This window comes from Danio rerio, chromosome 25, assembly GCF_049306965.1.
Source record: "Danio rerio strain Tuebingen ecotype United States chromosome 25, GRCz12tu, whole genome shotgun sequence".
Lineage (NCBI taxonomy): Eukaryota > Metazoa > Chordata > Actinopteri > Cypriniformes > Danionidae > Danio > Danio rerio.
Window position 1 is genome coordinate 40300001 of NC_133200.1, and position 12500 is coordinate 40312500.

General features: G+C 39.5%; 1 protein-coding gene across 7 annotated transcripts in view; it reads left to right on the forward strand.

The window, feature by feature from the left end:
• The first annotated feature begins 1619 nt into the window (after nt 1-1619).
• Nucleotides 1620-12500, forward strand: part of insc (INSC spindle orientation adaptor protein) — a 36646-nt gene continuing 25765 nt past the window's right edge. For 3 of the 7 annotated variants that reach the window (XM_073943463.1, XM_073943455.1, XM_073943460.1), the window contains exons 1-3: nt 1620-1701; nt 1799-1868; nt 9262-10883. The gene's annotated coding sequence lies outside the window, so the exon portion shown is untranslated. Of the gene's footprint in view, nt 1702-1798; nt 1869-9261; nt 10884-12500 lie in introns of those variants that run through there. The other 4 variants (XM_073943456.1, XM_073943461.1, XM_073943457.1 and 1 more) reach the window with 3 other exon arrangements.

Consider the following 12500-nt stretch of genomic DNA (forward strand, 5'->3'; position numbering starts at 1 on the left):
TGATCTCTCGCTAATTTGGTTCTTCAAACGAGTTCGCGAATCAGATTAGAATGTCTGGATGAACTGATCTGAGATCGCTGCGTGTGTTGTGAAGGACAGATCTATCGATCCTCGAAATCATGATCAGCAATGCAACGATTGGCTGACGGCACAGCAGCGTAATGACATCATCTGATTAATATTCAATTATCCATGTGAGCAAAATTACATCAAATTAGCAGCAAACGGTTTGTTAAATGTGACACGCAAGAACTTTCCACATTTGTTGTGAGCTGCAGGCTTTACACTTTCATTTGTCAAGACAAGAGTATTTATCATGCATTTCAATGCAAATAAATGTATTTAGTTCTACGTTTAGAAAAGATTTTCTTTATTATAGTAGCCGTTTTTTAATGGGTGTAAAGAATAACTGGTTGTTTACAAAAGCATTTTCATATTGGTAAAGGCGTCTGCAACTTTTGTGAAGCATCAAATCACCGGCATATTAACAATCAAAACATGTTTATGACTGCATAAATGTATTATTGCTTTAAAAAAAAAAGTCACATATTCTGCATTTCTATTATACACTATTTGTACTAAAGCGATCTAAAAAGTTCATATCAATAAGTTTTCTCTTTGCACCACCAGGTGGCAGTCTTTGTACTTTCATTTCGAGGGTGCAGATTGCATACGTTTTAATAATATGTATAACTTTATTTATTTTATTAATGACTATAACTTTATATATATATAGTTAAAAAATATGTACCATTTTTCCAAGTGTATATAACTACTACTGTAAGAAAATATCAGAATTCAGAACATACTTTCTGTATTATCTTTGCTTGAACTGAGCCGATCTAATCCTGTTTATATGAATTGAGCTGCTCCCGATCAGGTTTGACCTAGCAGAACTGTTGCTATGACAACAACTCTCGGATCAGCTTTGAAGAACGAAACGATCCTGGATCGTGTCAAATCGTCAATATCCAAATCCAGCTAATTGAGTAATCCACGTACGAAGAACGGACCCCTGGTCAGGGCTGCTGATCTATAGGCTGACGGCAGCTCCTCCTGCAGCTCTGGTCTGTCTGCTGTTTGCTGTGTGAGATAAGAGCATTAATGCAGGAGACGACAACACACTGACAGACTATTCAATCAGCCCTCAATAACAGCAGTTACTGTAATCCAGTTACACACACGGCGGTCAGGCAGAGTGCTGTTAAAGTGCATTAACTCCTGCATCACACCGCAGATCTCAGCTCAGCTCAGTCCAGTGATAAACTCCGGCACCGCTCTCAGATGTAAAAGGTTTCGTTTGAAAGTGTGGAATCTATATTTTATGCTCATATCTGCATCACTTTAGTGTTTATTCTACTGTACAAAAGTTATCTACACTTAAACACACAGTATTCTGGAGACCAGGGCTGGGTGTTGGACATTGGTTCATTTTCATGTTTTTCATATGACACATGATGTACACGTTACAGCTCACTGACAGCTCTTGCCGGAGCTCACACAGTTCCAGCATTCAGCTGCCCATCATTTACTGCCCTCGCTCTGCTTGCCATGATTGGAGTCACCACAGGAGGGCGAGCTAGACTGACAGGATGAAAGTGAGACAGCAGAGTAAGAGCAGTGCACGCGTGTTCACGAGCGGACAGGTGCAGCTCAGAGGATGCCTTGAGCTTTCAGGATCCCTCCGGCAAGCAGAGCGAGGTGTGTTGTGTTCATTGTTTGATTTATTTGGAGAATGTTAGATGTTTTGTAGGCGTTTGTTGAGTTTATCGTTCTATGTTGTTTGTTTGTTCTCTAGTTTTACGCTGCTTTTGGTGCTACATGCTACTATGGTGTTATGTGCAAAGAAGTATGAGATCAGCAACCTGGTAAAGATGAGAGTTTATACTTGTGTATAAAAGCATGAAGATTTCTGTGATGAACTTTACTGCATCCAAGTAAATTATTTTAAATGCACCTGTCAAAAACTCTCTGCGTATTTATTGAGTGCTGAAGGGCTACAACAGTGTTCTGGGTGTTGAACATTGGTTCATTTTTCATATTTTTTATATGACACGTGTATAAGTTATAGCTCAAATGAAAGCTCTTGCCGGTGCTCATACTGTTCTAGCGTTCTTATTACAGAATTATATTCACATATCAAACAGTTGCTGAATGAATCTCGGTGTTTTCATGGTGCAGAAGTGAAAACAACACATTCATGATCAATAAGCAGCCCCGGATAGCACAGACAGCCGTCATCTCTCACCTTATGCTGAGCGCTTCAGGGCCATTCTCCTCTGTTTTTGAGCTGATGTGCTGAAGTAATGCTTTTATATGTCTGACGTGCTCCAAACACAGTGAATTATGTTTGATTAAACACAAGAATAGTGAAATATGAAAGCACTGATCGCTCCCTGTGACTCTCTCATCAGTTGGAGCACAATAACTCTTGCACAGATTATGGTGGAGACATGCTTCTGTTTTCCTATGATTACAGACATGTGCAGGAGCCAGCAACATTAATTACAGCACGCTCGACCACACACAACCTAAACGGTACACTTTCACATTTGAGTTTATTAAAAAAAAATACAAAAAGCGCCTCTTTTCTTCAGCTGTTTATTATAACACAGACGACACATACAGATATTTTAAACACTTTCAATAGAGTTTTATAAAAAATTCAAAGGGTTTTCTTTAAAATGAGACCAAATTTTTGCATTTCCCCCTCTGCATGTGGATTTGGGAAGCTTTTAAATTTGGGTAGGCAAAATCCAGGCGGAAATCCTAAAATAACAGCAGAGTTTAACTGGTTAATGGAGTCCAGCTGGAGACCCTGGTGAAAAACAAGTGTAGTAAAGTGTATTGCAAATATATTTTCTATTCCAATAGTGCATTGAAAGTATACTAATTAAAATTATACCTAATTTAAATATATTAAAAATGTAGTATTTCCATACTTCTATATATAACTTTTAACACATTTAAAAATAATTATAATTTTAGTATATTTTCTAAAAATATATTTCAGAAAAATGCACTTTAATTACATGCTTAGTTTATTTTTTACAAGTGTATTTATCTAGCATTTTATGGTGATATGTTTTAGTATTATTTTAACTGTGCTTTGAAAATTTACTTGTAAGAATGTTCAAAGCACATTATTAAATAAGTTGTATATTTTGTTAAAGTCTGTCTGCCTGTCTGCCTGTCTGCCTGTCTGCCTGTCTGTCTGTCTGTCTGCCTGTCTGCCTGCCTGTCTGTCTGTCTGTCTGTCTGTCTGTCTGTCTGTCTGTCTGTCTGTCTGTCTGCCTGTCTGTTTCTGTCTGTCTGTGTATTTACCCATTTAAAACATTTGTAAATAGTGTGCAAACATACACTGTTAAAACAATTCCCAGAAACTCACAACTCCAAATATTTTGTTACTGTACTTTTCCACAGTAAATTACATTAGTGTCCCTTTACTGAACCCAAAGTTTTATTGTGACATTAAGGTTGGCAGCAAAGGGCTTTATGTTTTGCACATTAGTTGCAAATTCTTTATATTTTTACATAAAAATTGATGCAGTAGAGCAGGCACTAAATATAAACAATATATTTTTCATATTTTTAAATTCGGCTACCAACATCTTATAAGCTAACGTGTAAATATGACATTTTCAATTAACATAATTTTGTGCTTAATTTTGTGCTTATTTTTTTAATAAAGTGTGACAAAAATAATTGATTCATGAAACCAAAGACGTGTTAAACACACCCGGAGGTTAGGGATCTGCGCTACTGACTCATTTAAAATGACACAATCTTAATAAATAAAGCAAAAACTATCAGCTATTGATTAAAACGATATCGCTTTTGCACTGGTTCAGCTGGTTCAGCGGTACTCCCGGGACAGTGAATGGAGTTGAACTGTTTGCTCGGGGGCCGAGCAGTATAACGACACAGTAATGAATCATTTTCAGGCGGATTCGACTCTTTACTATTCATTTAAAAGAGCCGATTCATAAAACCGAGCAGATTCAACTCGACTGGAAACAAGCACGCCTCATTTGAACCATATCCAATACCCATCAACGACTCAACGGATTCATCCACGGTAAGAGTTGAAATGTCCAGTTCAGTTAAATGATTGTTGTGTATATCTCTGTTCAGTGCATGTCATTTAACAGAATTAACCATGTAAGTTTGCTTTAGTTGTAACGTTAGGTTCATATGCCATGACGTTAACAGACGGGTTAAGCGCCATTTTTAAACCAGAAATGAACAGACCGCGCTTTGTAAGTTAGCGTTAGTGCTTGTTAGGAAACACTATTAGACTTTTTTTAGCATAATGTTAGTTTCCGAAAAAAAGAAAGGTGATTTTCTGTTACCTGCCCTCTCTATTTCAGCACGACACTGAAGTGAAGGTGAGGTAACGTTACGTGACCATGAGGGATGAGTTAGGGTCAGTGTCATTTTAAAAACAAGACATTTCTCTTCACTTTAATTGAATTAGTGTTACCTGCCCTCTCTGTTTCAGCACGACACTGAAGTGACCATGTGGAATACAGTTAAGGTACGCCGGCCTTCACGTTATGACCATCATCAAGCAATAAATGTTAATGTCAGATGATGGCAAATGCAAAGTAAATTAACGTCATAACAGTGGTCAGTTGTTTTTGTAACAGTAGTTAATACACAGTGAATAATTTAGCATTTAGAGAGTGTTTTAAGATTATTCAGATTTCCTGTTGGCAGTGATCAGATTGAGGTAAAGGTGGTTTTATATCCGCACATTCGTTCATTAAGAACTCTCTTTATTGTTCACCATTTTACTCTGAATATTCGATTGGATTTAGCCTGCAAGTGTGACTGGAAAACTACATGAACACTGTTTACTTGACTGAACAGTGCTGTACTGTGATAGTCATTGGCTGCTAATATGATTTTGCTGTTTAGAGTTTGCAAATAAAACTTTAATAAAATTATATTATTAAGGGGGAAAATCCGAATGTGTGAATATTAAACCAACTTCACCTCTATAGTGATGCGCTTAAGCTGACCGGCTGAAAATCCTGTGTGCACAAAGTCTGTGTGCATATACCCCATTCGGATGTATTTTTAAGCTAACATTAGCATAGTACATGTTAATTGTCTCTTTCTTAGGGGTAATTTTAATGCATTACTAACATTTACTAATGAGAACTTATTGTATAGAGTCACTAAGTGTGTATATATATATATATATATATATATTTGATTTTGTGTGTGGTTTAGGTGTAGATAATGGCTATAGTGAGTGTATATTATACTCATGCAGATGGTATTGTGGTACTATAGATTTAGATGATTGAATGTCGAGTCTTGTTTTCCTCTTATTATATTCATCAGGTTTTGCAGCCGTGGATGTTGAACGTGTGATGCCACCCCTGGCCTGAAGGTAATGTTGATGTCTTCCTCATTGTCATGAGATTTTTAATTGTCCAGTTGTTCACAGATTTGTTGAGCAGTTTCATGTACAAACTCTTTTTCTTCTTGCAATAGTTCCTACATTAAACAAATCTGGTGTTAAAAACAACCACAGCTCGGCTAGTTGGCTACCAAGTGCTGAGTAAATATTAGCCACAGATTATTTTAATATAGTTTTTGTGTTTATTGGCCATATTAATATGCAGTGTATGGAATGTGAATGTCAACTTATTTATACAAACCAATTGAATTATTCACAAACTCAGTCTTTCCTTTACTACAACATTACACAACAGTCTTATTTCTGGCAGGGTCAAGTGATCGTGGGATCTGATCTGGATTTCACAGCTGGATCTGGTCTGAATGTGATGTATGCTGAAGATGCACTTCTGCACTCTGGAGCTGAAGGTAACGTCTACATTTAATATTGTACCTCAGGGTTTGTTTTGGGGGTTAAATAAGGAGTGTATAGGAGCACAAGCAGTCATCTCTAATACGATGTGTGTGTTGCAGACTTACTTTGTGTGTATGTGCTGGAGGCCAGAGAGGATGCTGTTCTTAAAGGATGGAGCTCTTATGCTGGATTGAGACCAAATGTGAACTTCAGTATTCAGGTGAGTGTAATAGACACAAGTCATTGCAAATACTTTAAAAAGAGGGGAATTTCTACTGCACAGCACAAATGAAGTACAATGCAAAACACGTTTGTGAGTGTGTGATATTCACCTCAATCTCTCTTTTTTTTCTCACTTTTTAATGTAAAAACGTCAGTATAACATTGTTTCCACCCGACTGAAAGTGTTCTCTTACTATCGTCAGGTAGCGTTACTGTTATAACAGCTCTTTATTCTGGACTGTATATGCAGGTTTGTTTATAATGTGAGGGTGAGAAAATAAAATGATCATTTTAAGGTGAATTACCCAATTATTTAGTTAAAATAATTTAAATAATCATTGAATCCAATCTGACAATTCTATATCTTTTTTTATATGAATGTGTATTAGTAAATACAGGCGTGTACATATCTGACATTTGTTTTACTCACTTCGTTACAAACCTGTATTTCTTTATTTCTCTAGATAAGTCATGTTTTAGCTCAAGAAAAATGTAAGAATTACTGTATAAATATATATAAACAGTTTATTTTTGCTGCCTTTTGTGTAATCTTGACCACCTAATGAGCTTAATTTGCATAGTGAATGCTTTGTGTTGTGTAAAACATTATAATTGATAGTAATTTAGCTTATTTCTCATTTGTTCCTGATTTCTCTGGCTGATTCTCATGTTACTGTCCTAAAATGTATAAAAGGGTAAAAAGTCATGAGTTTCTCTTTTTCCATAGCAACTCCGGCAAGACACACACACACACACACACACACACACACACACACACACACACACACACACACACACACACACACACACACACACACACACACACACACACACACACACACACACACACACACACACACACACACACAGATGTCTGCCATTGAATCCTTAAAGGACATGTTGGACCCTCACAGGCAAGGTAAACCAGCTCATATATTCTGTACATCATCACCTTTAAAATTAAATTAAATTAGTTAAATTATTTGTTTTGTTTTTCCTTTATCTGCCTACATGTCAGGGAGTACTGAATAAAAAATAGCATTATTGCTAATAATAATACAGTTAAGCTGTTCTACATTATTATACAGTAATTGTGGTCTTTAATCTGCCTTTATTTAAAAAAACAAAAACATGTTTGTCTTATAATGTTATAAATGTGACATGCTATCATCACTGACATGCTGTCTAATGTATGCAGAGCAGATGCTGTGCTGATCATGGATGAGGCAAGAGCATGACAGACAGGCGAGTCTCTGCATTGATTGCATGGGCTATCCTGAACACCTGCAGGTGACCGACTCAAACCAGCACCTTCTCCACGACGGACACTCATCGTGCTCAAACCCTTAGAGTCTTTTAGAGCACAGCTCTACCCTTTATGTTAGACTAGAGGAGAATTGGTCCCTGAGCCTGTTTTCTTTAACGTTTGTTCTTTATTTACATCAACCGGTGGAGTTTTGGTTCTGTCCACTGTCGCTCTGGCTTGCTTGATCAGAGCTGAATGGATCTTCCTTTAACAGTGACAGTTGTATCAAACTGAACTGAATCAGTTTTGATTAAACTTTTAATTATAACTACACTACCATTTTACCACTACTCTCACCCCCGCCTGACATGCTGGAATATTACACAAGTTTAAATATTATGGCTTTTTTCTTCATCTTTATAAACTAATTTTGGGAAATTATTTCCAAACACCACAGAAATCCAAAATTGATGAGGTTCAGGCCCAATCTCAATTCTATTTTGTACCACTGTCCCTTTGCCTTCTCTTTGGCCCTTGAAGCAGAGTGTTACGGGGAATAGGGGTGCAAATATCCCCCTAACAATTGCTCGCATCGCTGTGTCATCACTAGCGTAGGTTGCAAGCTGCATGCAGTGAGCTGATTTTAATTCATTTATAAATCATATATGAGTTGAGTGTAAAGCACTGTGTGAGTGTTGACGCTAATCTTCTGTATGAATGAACTGAAACACAACAGTATATTATACCAGATGTGCTGTACAAAGCTATTTCACTCCCAGCAGACATTTCTGACAGAGCCAGTCATCGGGTTATCAGAATAAACAATGTGCTGAGTAAGATTTTACAGTGGTTATTAAGGGACTATCCTTACTGACATTTTAAAAGGTAACACATTGACATCATTATGAATGTAATAAAGCAGGAGATTTGTAGTAAAAATTCTTATTAATGCACATTAATATTATTTTATATTATATAATATTATTTAATATTATCTTATTAATGCACATTTATATTACATTTGTGGGTCTCTTTGCTCGGTTTTTACATCCATGTTGCAGGTGTAGTCAGAGAAGACTCTCATATCTCTTCATTTGTAGTGTGGTCGTGAAAAATCTTCATTTGAAGGGGCTGTGTGGCCCTTCCCTTTACCCCTACACCACCAAGCCAATGAAGAGAATTGGGACGCTGGACCTCTTCATGTGAATGCATCAGCCCTTCTAAAGTGTAGAATTGGGATTGGGCCTTAATCAAAGGCTCCACTATAAGGACATGGTGAGATTTGATGTTACTTGTGCACTTGTTTGTTGAAGCACACGACATTTTGTACAGTAGATGAGCAGACTTTGCACAGTCATGGACTTTCTGCAATATCATGTCATTTTAAAAGATCTGTTCTTAAATTGTCATGTTTTCTACTGAAGGACATTTTCTGCAATATTTTTACTGTTTTTAATAGACTAAAATATATTTTGAATGGTTCTGTAAAACATTTAAACCCTTCTGATGTTTTAATAAAAACAGTTTGAATTTGTTCATTGTGTGTATCTGACTTTTATTAAAGTTGCATTTAACATATATTTAGAAAGAAAACTGATACATTTATGGTATATTGTGTGTGTGTGTGTGTGTGTGTGTTTTAAATGCACTCATAATTAATTTCTAATGTACTTGTAATACATAAAAAATACACTTTAATATCACTAAGCAAGCATGAAATTAATATACATGTTATGTTATTTAAAGTGTACTAAATATACTTAAAATTGTTCCAATTTAGCACACAAAAGTACACTAAATACACTTAAAATAGTACTTTAGTGCAATTTTATTGCAATTAAAATATACTTGGCACAAAACTAATATGTCCAAAATGTCACACTTTAAGTAAACTAATCATTATTACACTTAAAATATACTGACAATTAGTCCGGATCCAAGTATACTAAGCATATTTATTTTTCACTAGGGGAAACTGCAGCGGCATCTCCATCCAGCAGGGGGCGCGGAGACACACACACACACACACACACACACACACACACTGATGATGATGATGATGATGAAGAATCTGCTGTCAAACCAACACAGAATCTTCAGCTCAGCCTTGATATTAGTCTATACACTGAATTCTCCAGTATGAGTGTGAATGCTCTTTGCTTTAGGCTGTGCTTGACTGAAACTCTTCTAACACGGAGACCCCCTAAAGCAGACCTGTCCAAACTCAGTCCTGGAGGGACCCCCACAGTCCAAACACAGGCACTATAGGGGAGATGGGCAGGCTAAATTATCCGTAGCGTATGGGTGTTTCCCGGAGATGGGTTGCGGATGGAAGGGCATACACTGAGTAAAACATATGCTGGAATAGTTGGTGGTTCATTGCACTGTGGCGACCCCTGATTAATAAAGGGACTGAGCTGAAAAGAAGATGACAGGCTGAATGAGGGTCACTCAGACTAACCCAAACCACAGCTCAGAAATCAACTGGTTTTCCCTGATTCTGGCGCTGCGGCCCAGCACTGGTCCAGAAGCGTGGAGCCGGACACGTCTGCTGTTCATCAGTTTCTCCATTGAGCTGGAGGCGGAGGGAGCGGTGTGTGTGTGTGTGTGTGTGTGTGTGTGTGTCTAACTGCAGCACAGGTCACTCTGAGCATTACACAACCTGAAATTGCAGCCATTATTCAGTCAAACTCATCTTCCATGAGTGTTTTCATGGGCTTTCCACGGCCTCCGTGCGATCCATTTGGATGAGGTGAGCTGTGGCGGCTGAACTCTTGCGGTATCGGCATGGAAAGATCGCGGCGGGCCTGAAATCGGCTCTGTTTTTCCGCTTTGGCTGCTTCATGAAGCCTCAGTGATGTTCCTCTAATAGCCAACAGCTGTTAGTCATTGAGCTGAACAGAACTCCTGCCGGCCAGCACGGCTCTGCTTCTGCACGTCGGCCCGTCTGGGCTGTTCCGCACCAGAAGCAGATCAAGCTTCTCCATCTTCAGGCTCAGATTGAGCAGGTAAACGGTTCAGGCGGCCGCGCTCTGCCTTCCTCAGCACATTTCTGTTTTCACAGGCTGATTTCTCCAGAGCTGAAATCAGACACTCTGAGCGCTTGATGGTGAAAGTGGAGGAATAAGCAGCCCAGACGGCTCCTCCCGCACCTCCCTCTGCTGAGACTCCTCTAAAAAACAGCCCTCGTCACATGAACAGCCCTGAAGTTTTCTTTCCCTGGCTCTCCTCACTGTTTTCCCGGCGTCTGCTGCCTCTCTCTCCCTCCACATCTGGATTCCAGGCCCACATTTATTTATGTGACTGAGTTGTTTTTAGGGAGTTTAAAGTCCTCCGCTGGCAGCAGGGCCGGGCCCATGAAGTCTACAATTACATTTCAGCATCGCCGGTCACTCCGCAATTACATCTGTGACCACAGAATGTCTTGAAAAGCACAAGCCTGCGCTCATATGGCAGACAGAAATAGACGGCTTCTGCGTCTGCTTGGACGCTCGCCCAGGAGAAACTATGCTGGTTGACTGATGAGGAGACGTGGAGGCAGACTGCAGATCACAGCGGAGCAGCTCTGAGGAGGAACTGAGCCCTGTTCTGGTGAGTGTTCGGCTTTACTCGCTCCTGCTTTAAAGCTGTTTGTTCTTGGTTGTGAATGTAGAGTTTGTGTGTGTGTGTGTGTGTGTGTGTGTGTGTGTGTGTGTGTGTGTGTGTGTGTGCGTGTGTGTGTGTGCAGCTCACAGACAGATGAGTAGTAAAGCAGCAGCTCAGTTTCTCTGCGCAGGGTTAGTATTGTCTCTCATCTGGAGCTGTGCGTCTGCAGTCCTCAGCTCCTCTTGTTCAGATTCAGATCTCGGTCTACAGATATTGTCAGTTTGGGTCATTCCCGCTGTTGTGTTCAGATTCCCAGCGTCGCCTGCAGATATTCGTCTCCGTCTGTTGGGTGTGTTTATGTGAAGCAGACTAATGACAGAGCTGAAGGAGCAGAACTCTTTAATGAGCATCTCGAGATGATCTGAGACTCGGCGGCTGAACGCTCGGCTGGTCTGAGCGCAGATACTGTTACTCTCCCAAACACTCTGAAAGACTCTTTGTTTTCTGAGGCCTGCAGTCAAACTCAGCCATGCAGGATCACACTCAGCACTTCTCCAAGCCCAGAGCGTACACCAAACCCTGCTCTGACCGCTGGAAGACGTGTGTGTGTGTGTGTGTGTGTGTGTGTGTGGTGGAGTGCAGGAGTTCACCATCGAGTCGACACACTCCTGAGCTTGAGGATGGACAGATCACCAGCAGCACAACCTGACAGGCTCTGGGTTAGTTTACCTCAGGGTTAGTTTAACCAGCGTTAGTTTATCTCAGGGTTAGTCTATGTCAGGGCTAGTTTTTGCTAAGGTTAGTCTAGCTCAGAGTTTGTCTATCGCAGGGTTAGTTAAACCCAGTGTTAGTTAAACACAGTGTTAGTTTAGTCCATGGTTAGTTTAACCCAGGGTTAATTTATCTCAGGTGTAGTTTATCTCAGGTTTAGTTTAACCCAGCGTTAGTTTATTTCAGGGTTAATCTATGTCAGGGTTAGTCTATCTCAGGGTTAGTTTAACCCAGCGTAAGTTGATTTCAGGGTTAGTTTATGCCAGGGTTAGTTTATCTCAGGATTAATCTATTTCAGGGTTAGTTAAAAGATAGTTTACCCCATGGTAAGTTTAACCCTGGGTTCATTTTTCTCAGGTTTGGTTTATCTCAAGGTTAATTTATCTCATTGTTTGTTTAACCCAGCGTTAGTCTATGTCAGGGTTAGCTTATCCCAGGGTTAGGCTATCTCAGGATTAGTTAAAATATAGTTTACCCCATGGTTAATTTATCTCAGGGTTAGTTCAACCCAGCATTACTTTATCTCAGGGTTAGTCAAAAGATAGTTTACCACAGGGTTGGTTAATTCCAGGATTACTTTACCTCAGGGTTAGTCTGTCTCAGGGTTAGCTTATCCCTGAAGCTGTGCTTCAGTGTTGCTAATAGCTGTAACTCACTGCTAGCCTAAAATCCAACAAAGATTCATAAACCATCATAAAGGTCCTGCAGCAGTGTTGAGTTTGACAGTGTTAGTGTTGACCGTGAGCTGGGTCGGTGCTGACGGAGAGCTGCAGGAGTGCTGTGTGCTCTGTGCGGGTGGATCTGCTGTGGGTCTGGATTGAGGCTGGCGCTGTGATGCAGCTGTTTCTGCCT